General features: G+C 32.6%; 1 pseudogene; it reads right to left on the bottom strand.

Moving 5' to 3' along the window:
* Positions 1 to 512: 512 nt before the first annotated feature.
* LOC120223091 lies at positions 513 to 717 on the bottom strand (annotated as a pseudogene).
* Between the last annotated feature and the right edge of the window lie 15,038 nt (positions 718 to 15,755).

The raw sequence follows: 15,755 nt of genomic DNA, 5'->3' as shown, positions 1-15,755 counted from the left end.
ATGGATAAGTTGGATATAGAATTTTACATTTATTGCATTTTCCCTCTGCACTCTGAAAAAAATCATTTATTTATATTCAGGCATCTGCTGTGGCTACCTAAAGTCTGATGAAAGGCTAGTTGTCATACACGTACAGTCATTCGACTTTTCTTTTAACTCTTAGTCCTGGTGTCCTGCAGTTATCGTGCAATATACCTGTTGGTTCCTCTTTATCCTGCATACTCTGCTTCTTCCAGCTAAATACTCACAGAGTTAATACATTCAGGAGACTTTTCTGAGTAATTATTTTTGGAGAACTGTTATCTCCTATTCACCATCAGTTTGCATTTTGTCCCCTTATTCCACTTCAACATATGTTGAACCTTATCATCCTATTCTTTAGTCTTCTCTTGAATAAGTTCATCTCTTTATATCTCTATATCTTTGATTTATATATTTTCTAGGTTCATAATTTGTGGTACTAATTGAGTATTACATGAGGAGTGGCTTTTAGCTCCTCCAAGCATGGGAACTTAACAGATGAGGTACAGTTTAAAATCTATTAATGTTGCTTTCATAGCTGGTATATTTTTATACCTTAACTTGAAGTATAAGACCATCAAAGTGATGTCTCCATATGTGGCCAGTACACAATTCATTCTACCTGTGAGAGTATGAGTTGAAATATTTTTTAATACCATTGAAATGGAATTAGGCATCAGTTTCTGGACCTGCCATGATTTCAGTCTTGTAAAAGGCACCAATTCCACTTGCTCGTTCATATTTGTGTTATTTCCTATACTTATTGCTAATCTATTTTCCAGTTCATTCACTTTCTCTGTAGTTGTATGTAATCTGCTATTTATCATGCTCAAGGAGGTTATAATTTTAATGGCCCTAAATTTCAGTTTAAAAGTTCTTATAACTTGGATTTGCTTAAAATATGTTTCTTGTTTTTCCAAGTCACCCTATTCTTTCAATATTGTTTGTATTAGATTTTTATATATTTTAATGCTTCTTAACACACATTTAAAAATAATTCTTTGAGTTTTTCTTTTATCAATAGTTCTGAGGTTTTAAGGTCTCAAGTTAATCCTTCATAATTATTTTTCCTCGGTAGTTTGTAGTGCTTTGCTGCTAAGTCATTATTGCTTAGGCCTTTTTTCTGTAGGATTCCTGTGCTCTCTGGACTATGAAACTCTCACTGTACAGCAGTTTAGTGAGCAATTTAGCCTTTGCTGCTTTTGAAGCCTTAAGTAAGATTTCAATGGTACTAAGCTGATTACCTTAATTTCCACGTGGCTGATTCCATGCCAAAGCAGTAATATACACTTTTACCTCTTATCTTTACATGGCTCAGGCTTAAACTTTAGTTTCTTTGTTTATTTAAAAAAAAAATAATGTTTATTTTTGAAAGAGAGAGAGACTGAGCACAAGTGGGGAAGGGGCAGATAGAGAGAGGGAAACACAGAATCCAAAGCAGGCTTCAGGCTCTGAGCTGTCAGCACAGAGTCCTACTTAGGGCTCAACTCACAAACTGTGAGATCATTACCTGAGCTGAAAGTCAGACACTTTAATGACTGAGCTACCCAGACAACCCTTAGTTTCTTTGTTTAGATGGCCATAACTTCTCTACTGATATACAACTAATTATTCAACAGTATTCATATGCCAGGTTGTATGTGCCTCTATTCTACTTTCTCCAAAACATTGAAACTTTTTGCTACTATCTCCCTAACTTTTATATAGGGTTCCCCAGTCAACAGAAGTATCATTTTTAATCTGTATACTTAACACTTTCCTTTTGATAATAGATATTCAAGAATTTTAACTGAATAAGGGTGTGTGATGATCAAATTTTGAATACTGGCTAAAGTTGATACTTGCCGGAGACTGAAACTGCACAGGTCATCCCTGATGGCAAGGCCCAGGGAAGAGACTGCCATGCAGTTGGAAGAACCCCCGGAAGAATTCTTCTTCTCTACTTTGTCTGTACCTTTTACTCTCACTTCTGCTGTTAGTCTATTCTAGGGTTAATATGAAACCAGAATCGCCCAAAGTTCCCCCCTTCCTCCAAAATGGAATGCACCTAAATATCATGTCTTCCCCCTCAATCAGATGTTGTCTCATAAATATTGTAGCAATTAGCAAAATTGGAGACAGTCCAGTATGCATTGGGTCTATGAGAGACCTAGAATTCATTTTCCTTGTATGGGTCTAATTGCCAGTAAGAATACATATTATGCCATAAGCAGAGACAAAAACAAGACTTACTAGTTGTGGAGGGCATTCTTGAAAAAGTGTTAGAGAAATATTTGCCTGCTGTCCTCAAGCCTGTAAGGCAACTTATGGATTGTTCTGGTCAAAGAATGCGATTGGTAAATGCAGAGACCAAATTCTAGTTGATCTATGTAAAACATTTCCATGCGTCATCTATGATAAATGTTGACATTGTTCTTTCTTAGTAAGGGGTTGTGAGAGTCTGTTACCTATAACCGCGGGTACAAGTATATCCTGTTTTTGCATGCCCACTGAATTTAAACAATTAAAGGGCACTGTGATCTCATGTGTTCTGGCAATATACTTCACTTATCCTTAGATACCCTGTCATATGTAGTAAAGAATATTTAAAACTTTGTTATGACTTCCTGGTTAAATTTTATTGGTTGAAGTGGAAATTACGTACCATGAAATCACTGTTGCCAAGAAAACTTAGAAATGTTAAGTCCTATGACTGTACTCAAAAAATTTAAATGGTTTAAGCATGATTGTTTTAATTTGCTATATAAAAACCCTATGCTGAAAAATAAATTTGAGCAGTCCACCTGAAGAGGCTGGCTCCGTGTCTTCTTCGCCAATGCCAACCATCACTCTCCAGGCCAACCCTGGCCTGCAGAGGCTGGTCCCCTGCAGATACTAATTGAAAAAAACTAAAAAATAGCAAATATAATTCAAATATCTAGACAGAAACTACTGTATATATTTTTATTTTCTTTGTTTAGTTTGTGGCGGAACAGAGAGAGGAAGAGACAGAATCCCAAGTAGGCTCTGAACTGTCAGCACAGAGCCCAACATGGGGCTGAAACTGACCAATTGTGAGATTATGATCTTAGCCAAAATGAATTGGGAGCTTAATCAACTGAGCCACCCAGACACCCCTAGTAACTACCTTTTAGATTTGTTTAATAGGAAATTGGGTTTTTTTAAATCTTATTATCTAGAGTTAATGACCTTGATGATACTAGTTTCATCCAAATTATGTTATTTTAAAATGCAGAAATATATACAGTTATTGCATATAAATATCAAAGCATTATGTAAAATGTGTAAATATTCTAAAATGTAGCTGGCAGATATACATATAAAACACATACATGTATATATAGTTTCTTTTTCAAAGAAAATATACAAATTAAATTTTATTTTAAATTTTATTTAGAAAGAAGTATATTTAATCTCCAATGAACTTCATAGAATGAGTAAAAAATACATCATTCATAAGCTTTCCAGAGAAAAAATGTATATATTATAATTATGCAAAATAATCATTAAAATGTTGCTTTCAGACTAAATGATAGTTACTACGTGAATTTTCTGACAGTTTTGAGCATGATGAGTCATTGTTAAAATTTTGGGGAAATTATTACAATTCTATTTTAGAGATATCTTCTAGACAAAAGATGTTCTATAACGTCAATTTTCTGGCAATACTAATTTGTATGTTATTGTGGGTAACATTTATAATTGGAATAACTATTAAAATAACTTATTTGAGTATTCTTTCTCATTGGTTTGTAATTGCTCAAAGAAGGATTGAAGGAGACCAGAATATATTTTGAATTTGCTGTAGTGTAGGCTTGAAAACTAATTATCTACAGGCTTTTAGCAGATATGTAAATTTTAGGATCTCCATGTCATTTAGCTTATAATGTAATTAGCTATTTTTGGATAATCTCATTAAAACCTTTTAAAAGTATTGGGAACATTTAGAGAAGCTGTTATTTGTGTAAAACATTATTCTAATTCTAGTTTTCAAATATTCTTTTGTATGGTTTTTCTGTTACTTAATATTAATTTATTTCTAATTATTATAATTTAACAATTTGGTTTTAATTAACATGTACAAAATAGGAAAGATACTTTCATTCATATAATTAATAGTTAGTTTTCTATATTTTGTATTTTTAACATATACTGAAAACAAGGCTTTATAATATTGCAATTCCTAGAAAATATATTTGAGTCATTACACATAAATATATTACTTTAATGTTTAGTCCTTTAAAATAATCCAGAAAATAATTTTGTTTCTGTAAACATTACCATAGTGTCATTATATATCATTATATATAGTGATCCATTATATATATATAGTGATATATATTATAGTCATTATATAATAGTCATTATATGTAGTGATAATTTTTGATAATTATTAATATGTGTCACAATACATGTTTCTTTAAATATTGAGAATTAAGACAAAGTTATCTTGTTTTCATGACCATAATCAATATTATTCCAGTTACTCTCAATTTTAAGAGCAAAGTATTTATTTGAAAGCAAACATAGTAATAAACTCAGAATTCTTTGAGGAAATTAACAGACACAATAGATTTCTATTAGGTTTTAAACTTTTAATATATGTGGTTGCAGTTGATTTGACTTTGGAAAATGTTATTATATGTATGTATTAGGAAAAGGAATCGGCTTGATTTTCTATACACTTGTATAATCAGTTTTTCAAATCATCGCTGATCTGTGGGTGTGAAATGCCTTATATTAACTAAAATGTTGCGAACATCCAGAATCTTAATAGGGAAAATGCTTAAGTGTTTTTTGGAGTTTTTTGTGAGAAGTCAAGGCATTTAAATAGGATTTTATTTTATGTAAATTAGATGAAATCATGTTTTTAATAAGTTCATAATGGTTGTTGTTATTCATTAAATTTAAGTAATCCTTCCTTAAATCGTGGTGTTTTCAGTCTGTTAAAGCACTGTGGGAGTACTGGTGGGGGCGGGGCATGAGCGGGGGGCTAGAATTTCTTGAAGAGCTTTAGCCAGTTGAAAGAGTAACTCGGAATGCCAATAGGCTATAACAATTTCAGGAGTTTAAATGGAATGTTAATAAGTCACTTAACATTTCAAGAACCTTGAGAAAGTATATTAACTGTGATATTCAAAAAAATAGACTAAACAATATTTCCTTTATCTTCACATTCTAGAACTTCTGTGAATAATGAAAAGAGAAGAAGCCAGCTGAGTTCGTTGTTAGGGCAGGAACTGATTAATAGAATGAAATTTCATGGATAAACTACAAGCAGAAAGTATAGGTTGGAAGCAAGATTATTATTGTGTGGAAGGAGATGGTGGAAAAGTGAAGTATCACAAAACTACTATTTAGTAATCAACTAACCACCTACCCAAAGAGTTATAGAGTATTTTTACTTTTAGATAGCTTCTATCATTGCAGTTAAAGAAATACTGTTCTAGATTAATATTATTTCCTACCTCCTGTTTGTGCACACTTGCTGTTTTAACTCTAGACAGGCTTTATTGTTGAGTTCAGATTTTTGATTTCTGCATAGTCTATTGTATCCATAGTTATAAATGATTATTCTCTTAGGAGTGTCACTAAATGTCACTTAGGAGTGTCAGTAAATATTCTGTGGCACACCACTAAAATCACGGTATTTTAACAAGAGTTTATGGCAATTTTTTATCATGTTACTATTTTATAGAAGGAAACAATTCCATTTTTTGCATCAATGCTAACTAGCAGTTTTCTTTGTAGACTGAATATATCATCTGAACCATAACAGAAACTAACTTCATTATGCCCATGTTGCAGTTTCAAGGTGAAAAGAATAACAGGTTTTAACAAGATGGATCTTTCTCCAAAGACCTTTATGTTTCAAGGGTTGTTCAATTTTTTCATTTGTCGTAAAACAAAATATACCACTCTGAGATGCTTTATGTCTTATAATATCTTGAGGCAAACTGGCTGACAAATGTATTATTCTCTTATAAAGAAGAAGAGCTCTGGATGATGTTTGTAGCCACATTACCCATGCCAGACCAAACTGCTGCTTTTGTTCATGCCCTCTTAACTGCCATAGAAAGGGTGCATGAGGGTCAAACTATAATGCCTCCTTCATAACGCTGGTCTTTGTTCTTTCTGCAAAGAGTCACTGCCATATATTAAATATGCCCGTAAATCTCTCAGTAATTGTATATTATTTTTTGGTTCCCTCTACAGTTTACACATTGTATTCAACTTTGACTTTATTCCACTCTGTACGATGGTATGGCAGATTTATGGAATGTTGTAAAGCTGAGAAAAGTGAGGCAATTATTGTTAAGCCTTTGTAAGCTATCTGAGAAAAGACATTTGTTGCAAACATGGCATAAGGGCCAATCCTACCAGGTGCGGATTTACTCAGATTTTTATCTAAACTCTTTCTAAAGGAGTGAGTACTACTATGAACATTTTTAAAAACTGAAAACTGTACATGAAAAGTGGGAGTTTCCCATTAATTTTTAAATAAAAACTAAGGGTTATGAGATATATAAGTGATAAAAAGAACATGCATGAAAAAAGTTGATTTTTTTGGTCTAATGTAAGTGAACTGAAAAAGACATTTGAAAGGAGTATATAAAAATTGTAATCAAGTATCTGCAAGTGTTTTGTGAAATGAAAATTTTTGTAGACTAGACAGTTCGAATAATATTCTTTTTCATCAATTAACTCTGTAGAAGTAGTTGTAAGTATTGAAGTGTAGCAGAATATCTACCCTGAAGTATGATTATAGCAGCTTGGGACACACCACTCCACAATGTCTCACTTTGGCATATTGATTATTTTGAGCCCTAGACACTTAAAAAACAGCAAATGCCAGCAGAGGCTTTCACTGAACTCCCGTTCACTACCTTAAGACACATCTTCCCAAAGGAACTCAGTTGGCATGGACGCCCTCCCTGGGAGTTTCAGTAAGCAGGCAAACGGACTTTATCACAGAGGAGAGTAGAAATTGGCACCATCCAGACAAACTTTGTCACAAACTATGGTACCCCCCCCAACTGTTCTTCTAAAGGCCCAGTGATTTTTCCTAGAACTCCTTTACTCTCCCCTCAGAGGCCCACCTTCCCTCTCCCCTTTCCCTTTGAACATGGTATTTAATCCTGAATTCAAAAACAATGTCTTTGAGAATTACTCACTTTTCCTGGATAGCCTCCATGTATGTATGAGACTTACAAGTTAGCAAACTTGGTTTCCCTTGAAAATCTGCCTTTATTTTAAGACATTTCAGCCAAGAACTCAAAAGAATAGAGGGAAAATAATTTTTCCTCACCTACACTCTATTTTCATTGTAATAGGATCTGCAGAGCCCAGATATCTATGTGTCTATGATATATGAAATGCACAACCTTAATTTATATATAAACACACACACATATATACAACATATATGTGTGTGTGTATATATATATATAATGTGAGATATATAGGTATATGTTATATATACCAATTAATTGTATTAAAAAATTAAATTCATATACTTTGGTAAATGCTGTAGTATGTATGGGGTAAAAAAATTCAGGCATTCACATTAGAATACCCAAGTTCAAGCTTTAGCCCTGCCATTTACTTGTGTCACAGATAGGAAGATCAGATGAGTTCAAAATAAAGCTCTTGGCCTCATGCCTTAATGATTTATAAATGCTATAGTGGATCTTGTTATCAGTCTTCAGTTTATTCTTTCCAAGGGACTAATGATAACCTTAATTATAGATAAAGGGATACTTTTGTCCACACTGTTATTTTTCTAGATTCTGAAGATCTTTTTTGTTTTCCTCAGGAGAATGTTCCTTAATGTCCTCAGAATCATGAATGAGGAAGTAATATTATGTGCTTATAAATATTTAATACTGAGATTGTATCATTTAATTTTACCAGAGACTTGCTCTTATTCCAATATCTCTAGAAAAATATCTGCATGGCCTTTCTCAGTTTGTCTGTTACCCCTCTACTACTTGAATTCTTTTGGTTTTATTCTTTTTTGTTTTTTTTTTTAATTTGAGTGTGGTTGACACAATGTTACATTAGTGTCAGGTGCACAGGGTCAAGATTCAGCATCTCTATGTGTTACACTGTTCGCACCACAAGTGTAGCTGCCATCTGTCACCACTCAACACTATTACAGATCACTGACTATATTCCCTGTGCTGTACCTTCATCCCCCTGACTTATTCATTCCATAACTTGAAGCCTGTACCTCTGACCCCTGTGCCCATTTTGCCCATCCCCCCACTTTCTTCTCTGGCAACCATCAATGTGTTCTCTGTATTTTTAGATCTGATTCTGATTTTTGTTTGTTTATTCATTTCTTTTGTATTTAGGTTCTACATATGAGTGAAATCAGATAGTATACAGCTAGAATACTGAATGCATGGATGACTTAGGTGCTTTTACTCCTTAAAAAAAAATCTATAAATAAAATATTGGCCTGTCAGATCTTGGATGCTTTGATGATCTCCAATGACTAAAATAGGACTTTAAGGTTTTATTTTATGATTTATAGGTTGACATTGGCAGCATGTTTGGTCAGATGCAAGTCAGTCCATCAATCAGAAGCACAGTCTCCCTACTATCTGTGTCATTTCCTTATGTCCTGTCATCAGAGATTGTTTTACATTTTTCTTTTTATTTATACCTAAAAGTACTTCTCCAGTAACTAGCTGCTGAATGACTGACTGAAGACTTGCCACAAATATTTGCTTACCCATAGTTAATGGTTCTGTACAGGAAATAAATTCTCTCCAAAAGGTGAACATTTCGTTTTCTGCAAGCTATGGTTACATATGTCACTTTAAATACATAACAGCATGTTTTTGTTTTTTTCCCTATCAGGTCACAATTAAAAACCGATTCCTCTGTTATGCAGGAATTTGGAAGCAATAACTAGCTCTTTAAACAGCATTCTACATTCCTCTATTCTAGAGTGGCTGCTTCATATATTATTTTCATGTAGTTTTTTAAAAAAAATTTAAATAGGCTCTATTTCCAATGTGGGGCTTGAACTCATGATCCTGAAATCAAGAGTTGCATGTTCCACTGACTGAGCAAGCCAGGAACACTCACATATTTAACCCATTCTAATAGTGATCTCAAGTACCATGGAGACTGTTAGAAGTGAGACCCATGGCTGGCACTCAGCAGCCCATCACCAGGCCTGACTATCTGTGCACACACATACACCCACAGATAAATACTCACTTCTTTCTGTCATTCTTATATGAAGAATTATTATTCCAAAAAATGAATTTTCACATTGGCAAATTAATTATTAAATAATTATATAGTCATGTAGCAAAACCCACTAACTTAAGGCTTAATGAGAATTCTTTTTTCTAAATAATATTGGTAATGAAAAATAGCATTCCCTTTCCTTTGAAATGTATTGCAGATAATTGAAAAGGAGACATTACAATGAATAAATAGGGATTATATTTTATAGAAGCATGTATTCTAACCTAGTTATACCAACTGCAGAAAAGGCTTATACATAGTGAACGATTTGTAGTTTTTCAGACATATTATCTTTTCATTACTGCATGTTTTAGCCCATGAGGCAGCTCTTACCTGTCATACTGCCTCCTATAGTCCTCAAACACTAGAAAAAATAATCACCACTTCATTAAAGTTTCTCCTAATACTTCTTATAGGTTGAAGTGTTTATCCATTAATGCACTTGTCATTTCTTTCTCTGAGAAGAGTTTGAGATTTTCAAGAACCAGGAGTATATTCTTTCTGATGCCTAGATAATGTCTGAAAATAGTTATTGCTTAATGGATGCTTATAGAATGAATAAATGAAGCCTGAGGATAACCTCTGTCTTTCCCTAAACTGAGCTGAACTATTAAGACAAGAGCAATGCACTTTTCTTTTTTGATTTTTCTGATTTGGACATTATTTGGAGCTTACCCAACTTTCCTGTTTGGGTCTTATTTGAATTATCTGCAAATTAAGGCCTTCATCTCAGAGCCTAAATTGAGGAGAATGTGTTCATTGATCCCTCAGCACCAATGACTTAAAGTCAACATTTGATTCCTCACCTCTTGCATTGCTAATGAAATACTGATTTTTCCACTGTATTCATCACATTGCTCTGCTTTGCAATGTGTCTTGTCTTCCATCTTAAAAACAAAATCTCTAGTGAATTACTTATTTACTATTAATTCATCACAAAAATTGTGATTACAAATTTTGAACTAACTGGTATTATCCATTCTTCCATTTCCATTACTGTTGTGGTTTCCCTTGTTAAGCCTTTATATTTATACTATTGTGCTATCTAGAATAATAATAATAATAATAATAATAATAATAAATACTACCATTACTACTACTACTACTACTACTAATTATGCTTCTACTTCTTCTGCTTCTCCTCCTCTTCCTCCTTCTTTCTCTTCTTCCTTCTCTTTCTTCTTCTTATCTTCATCTCTGTCTCCATCTGTCTCCTTCTTTTTTCTTTCCATATGGTTCATTATAATGAAAAAGCTACCTTCCTCAGATTCTTCATTCACGTCCTTACGTGACACCAGATTGCTTTCCAGAATTTGTCAAAATCCCTCACATTAGCTAAGAAGGCTGTGATTAATTCAGTCATGCTTATTTATCCAAATAAGCATTTTCCCTAATTTCTGTTCCTGCCAGAACAGAGTCTTTGCTAATCTGTGAATGCACTTTTTTTGTTTTTATGACTACATTTAGGTGAAGTATCTCTGCTACTGACTCATCACATTGCTTTCTCTTCCTACGACTGCCTTTCCTCATTGTTTGATTTCCTTGTAGAGCATTCTCCAATTATTATAGTTCTTATTAGTTATGGACCTGGACTCCTCATTGTTCTAAAGAGTTTATTCAGTATTTATTAATTCCTGGCACATTGTAAAGAACTGATGTATACATATAAATATATGCTATGTTACCCTCTAGTATTTAGTTTTACCATGATATATACCCCAAAACAAACATAAACTAGGCACCATGGCAGCGAGGAGGAGTGGAGCAGCTACTCTCTGTACCATTTTATCTACTTGTAGCCTGTGTCAGCTTAAATTTTTAGAAGGAAAGATACACTACTTAAGCTTTTGTTTTCCATGTAGCACCTGGCACATTGTAGTAATGCAGAATTTCAATAAAAGTTTGTTAATTTGGATTTCGTGTAATACCTGTTTTAATTATCAACTTTAAAATAAATCACGTTGGGGTGCCTGGGTGGCTTAGTCGGTTGAGCGTCCGACTTTCGCTTGGGTCATGATCTCACGGTTCGTGGGTTCGAGCCCCGCGTCGGGCTCTGTGCTGACTGCCAGCTCAGAGCCTGGAGCCTGTTTCAGTCTGTGACTCCCTCTCTCTCTGACCCTCCCCTGCTCACGCTGTCTCTCTCTCTCTCCTAGAAATAAATAAAAAATAAAACCTTTAAAAAAAATAAAAAAATAAAATAAAATAAAATAAATCACGTTGTAAATGACCAGGATGTTAATATATTCCCAACCTTTCTAAAATGAATTTCAACAGGGAAATTCAAGAACACTAATTCTAAAAATGGTTAGGTTTGCCTTTGAAATGGAATTTCATGCTTACCAATGAGCATGAGAATGTCTTACAAGTCAAACAATATAACACCTGCATAGGCTAAAATAAGCTGAAAATACTACTTGACTTTTCTCACTCCTAGCCATTGTTTCTGCATCCCAACCTACATTTAGCTCAGCCAATTCAGTTACAGGAGCTGATACTATCCAAACATTACCTGGAGCAGAAATGTTGACAAAGGTTTCATAGTTCAAAGGACATGTTTTTTTGAGGTGCAAGAATTTAATAGCAAGAAGTACCAGATATTAACAAAATACATGCTGAATGTATTTAAATACTTAAGAGATGTTAGAAAATTTTTTAGTTGGAAACTGTAAGTCACATTTAGGTAGAGTATATGTACTAACAGAATCCTTTATACCCCTGCCTCTTTTTTGTCCTCTTTAGAGATTTTTATTTTATAGTACACCATAGGCATCTATGAGTTAAACTGTATGAACAACAATACACAGAGGAATATTAAATTATGCTATGTTGACAGTATGATATTTCATTATTTCTTATTAGAATGTAGGCTCCTTGGGGCAGGTATTTTGTCTATTAACTATTGTATATACAAAGTCTAAATAATCATGACATAAAACAGATAATAAATGTTTCTGAAATGAGTTAATGGATGTTTTATATGGTTTGTAAAGAAAATAGGTGATATTATAAAGACATAAATGTGGGCTCATTTTGTTCAATAATTAAATGTAGTGAAAATCAGAGTTGTTTTATATTCAGCTAGCTTATTTGCTGTTTTTCAAATGTTTTGCATTAGCAAAACCTTAATGAGTTTGGCCTCAGGGAGTTTTTCTTTAATCCATATGTTTCTGATTCCCATAGAGTTAGCTGTTACCAAAACTATTTTAATTATTTATTTGGGTTCCAAGATACCTTTTGAAAGATTTCATTAAGGAATTCTTTATGTCTGACTTTAAAAATTAAAGTCTCATTTTTCTCAGTATTTCTTAGACTGTATCTTCAAAAACGTATAACTATTCTGAGATTTATTTTTATGCTGATCTCTAATTTTTATTTCTAAAGTCATTAAAACAAACATGTTTTTATATTAGTTAAAGGAACAAATAAACTCTCTGTAATGCCTATATCCTGCATTCTAATGTGGATATTGCAATAATTTATAATGGCTTAGTGTCTCACAATTTAACCATAGCATTTATCTTAATAAGTATATACATATTAATCTTATAAATGATATTCTCCTTGAGTTACTATATCTAGAATAAGCTCTAAGTTTGGCTTAGGAATGGATTTTGAGTTTATATATGTGAGAGATGAGGAGAAACAGAAAAAAAGAAAAAGAAATCCAGAGGATAATAGATATAGCTATTCTCTTTCCTGACTATGTTTAAATTCACCTTGTCATTCATAAATGCATTTTTTCTTTCTGTGAGAATGTGTAAAATTCAGAAATTACCTTCTTCAGTTTTATTTTCAGTAAAATGAAGATATTTAGTTCATTAAAACTAAGATTAAAAAATCGATTATATCAATATACACACCCCTCCATGAGACAGTTAAGCTACCAAAATTTTATTTCTGGATTTAGTTTTTTAAAGATTCATGGTATCCCGATAGAGTGGCAGAAGTTAGAGGGGTGAGAGAGCATATGCTTTATCTTCTGTGAATCTAAAAGCTACTCTCTGTGCTGTGAGTGCTTTATGATTTAGATATATTTAATCAATACCTCCAATTAATTTGATGCTAGAAGGAGGGAATTCACAGCTCAAGTACTTTATAGAATATTGTTCTCTATGATATTTTATATTATCAAATAAAAGAAAATTTAATTTCTCTGAGATTAAGTAGTTGAACAAAATAGATTCTGTATAAACTATTTGATTCTTATATTTTCATTTTTTAATGCAATACTGTATATAAAATAAAGAGGATAAATATATTAAGTAGATAATTTGATAAACTGAAGTTAAAAAAATGGCAAAAAATTACCAATTGCGGTCATAAAACAATATGAAGAAACTCCTATCTTGAAGTAATTTCTTTTGAAACAAACAAACAAAAAAGTCTTCCATAGAGACAAATGAAAATGAAAGCACAATAATCTAAAATCTTTTGGATACAAAAAAATTGTTCTCAGAGAAAAGTTCATAGTTATACAGGCCTACCTCAAGAAGCAAAAGGAATCTCAGAGAAACAACCTAGCTCTATGCTTAAAGAAATTAGAAAAAGAAGAACAAATAAAACCAAAACCAGTGGAAGAAAGGACATAACAAAGATTAGAGAGACATAAATGAAATGAAAACTAAAACAGCAAAGAAATAAATAAAAATCAGATCAATGAAACCAAGATCTGGTTCTTTGAAAAGATCAACAAATTGATAAACCAGTAGCCAGATTCAAAGGGAAAAATAAAGGCTCAAATACACAAAATCTGAAACAGAAGAGGAAAAATAACCAACATCACAGAAATCAAAGAATTAGAAGAGAATATTATGAAAAATGGTATGCCAACAAATTGGACAACCTAGATGTAAATAGATAAACTTCCAAAACTGAATCAGAAAGAAGTAGAATATTTGAGCAGACTGATTGCAAGCAATGCAATTGAACCAGTAATCAAATAAAAAACTCTCAAATAACAAAAATCCAGGACAAGATAGCTTCAGAGGTAAATTTCTACAAAATATTTAAAAAGAGTTAATACCTATTCTTTTTAAACTATTTCAAAATATAGAAGAGGAGGGATATTTTATGTATTTACTTTTTGAAGCCAACATTATCCCAATACCAAAACTAGGCAAAAACACTACAGAAAAAGAAAACTAAAAGCCAATATTTCTGATGAACATAGATGCAAAATCCTCAACTAAATGCTAGCAAACAAAATCCAATAACACTTTTTAAAAAAGCATTCTCTGTGATCAAGTGTAACTTATTCCTGTGATGAAAAGGGGTAGGTTCAATGTTTACAAATGAATGTGACATTTCACATTAACAAAAGAAAGGATAAAAGCCATAGAATGATCTCGATAGATGCAGAAAAAAATATTTGAAAAGTACAGCATCCATTCATGATGAAAATTCTCAACACAGTAGGTTTAGAGGGGACATATCTCAACATAATAAAGGCCATATAGGAAAACACACAGCTAACATCATACTCAATGGTGAAAAACTGAGAGCTTTTCCTCCAAGATCAGGAACAAGATGAGGATGTCCACTCTCACATAAGTCATTTAACATAGGACTAGAAGTCCTGGCTAAAGCAATCAGACCAAAAAAGAAAGAAAAGGAATAAAATGCATCCAAATTGGTAAGGAAGAACTAAAACTTTTACTATTTACAGATAACATGATACTGCATATAGATAACACTAACGACTCCAATAAAAAAACTACTAGAACTGATAAATGACTTCAGTAAGGTCATAGGATAGAAAATCAATATACAGGAGTCCATTGCATTTCTAAAGATTAATAATGAAATAGCAGAAAGAGAAATTAAGAAAACAATCCCATTTAAATTGCACTAAAAATAATAAAATATCTAGGAATAAACTTAACTAAGGAAGTAAAAGGCATGTAATCTAAAACTATAAAACATTGATGAAAGAAATTAAAGACAATATGAACAAATGGAACAATATTCCATGCTCACGCATTGGGAGAACCAATATTGTTAAAATACCCATACTACCCAACAAAATCTATAGATATAATGCAATCCCTATTAGAATATCAACAGTATTTTCACAGAACTAGAACAAATGAAAATAAAATTTGTATGAAAACACAAAAGTCCATGAATAGCCAAAGCAATCTAGAAAAAGTAAAAGAAAAAAAAAAGCTGGAGATATCACAGTCTCCACTTTCAAGATATACTACAAAGCTATAGTAATCAAAACAACATGGTGCTGGCACACAAATAGATACATAGGTCTATTTTATTTGAGATGTCCCAAATAAACCCATGCTTATATGGTCAGTTAGTTATTCTACAACAAGGGGATGAATATACAGGGTAAAGATAGTCTCTTCAACAAATGGTGCTGGGAACACTAGACACCTCCATACAAAAGAATGAAGCTAGACAAGTTTTTCACACTATATACACAAAAATAAACTTAACTTGGATTAAAGACCTAAATG

Source organism: Hyaena hyaena, unplaced genomic scaffold, assembly GCF_003009895.1.
Source record: "Hyaena hyaena isolate Hyena2069 unplaced genomic scaffold, ASM300989v1 scaffold_949, whole genome shotgun sequence".
In the NCBI taxonomy this organism is placed as follows: Eukaryota; Metazoa; Chordata; class Mammalia; order Carnivora; family Hyaenidae; genus Hyaena; species Hyaena hyaena.
Note: the sequence above shows the minus strand (reverse complement) of the source record. Positions and strands in the feature narration are given on the sequence as shown.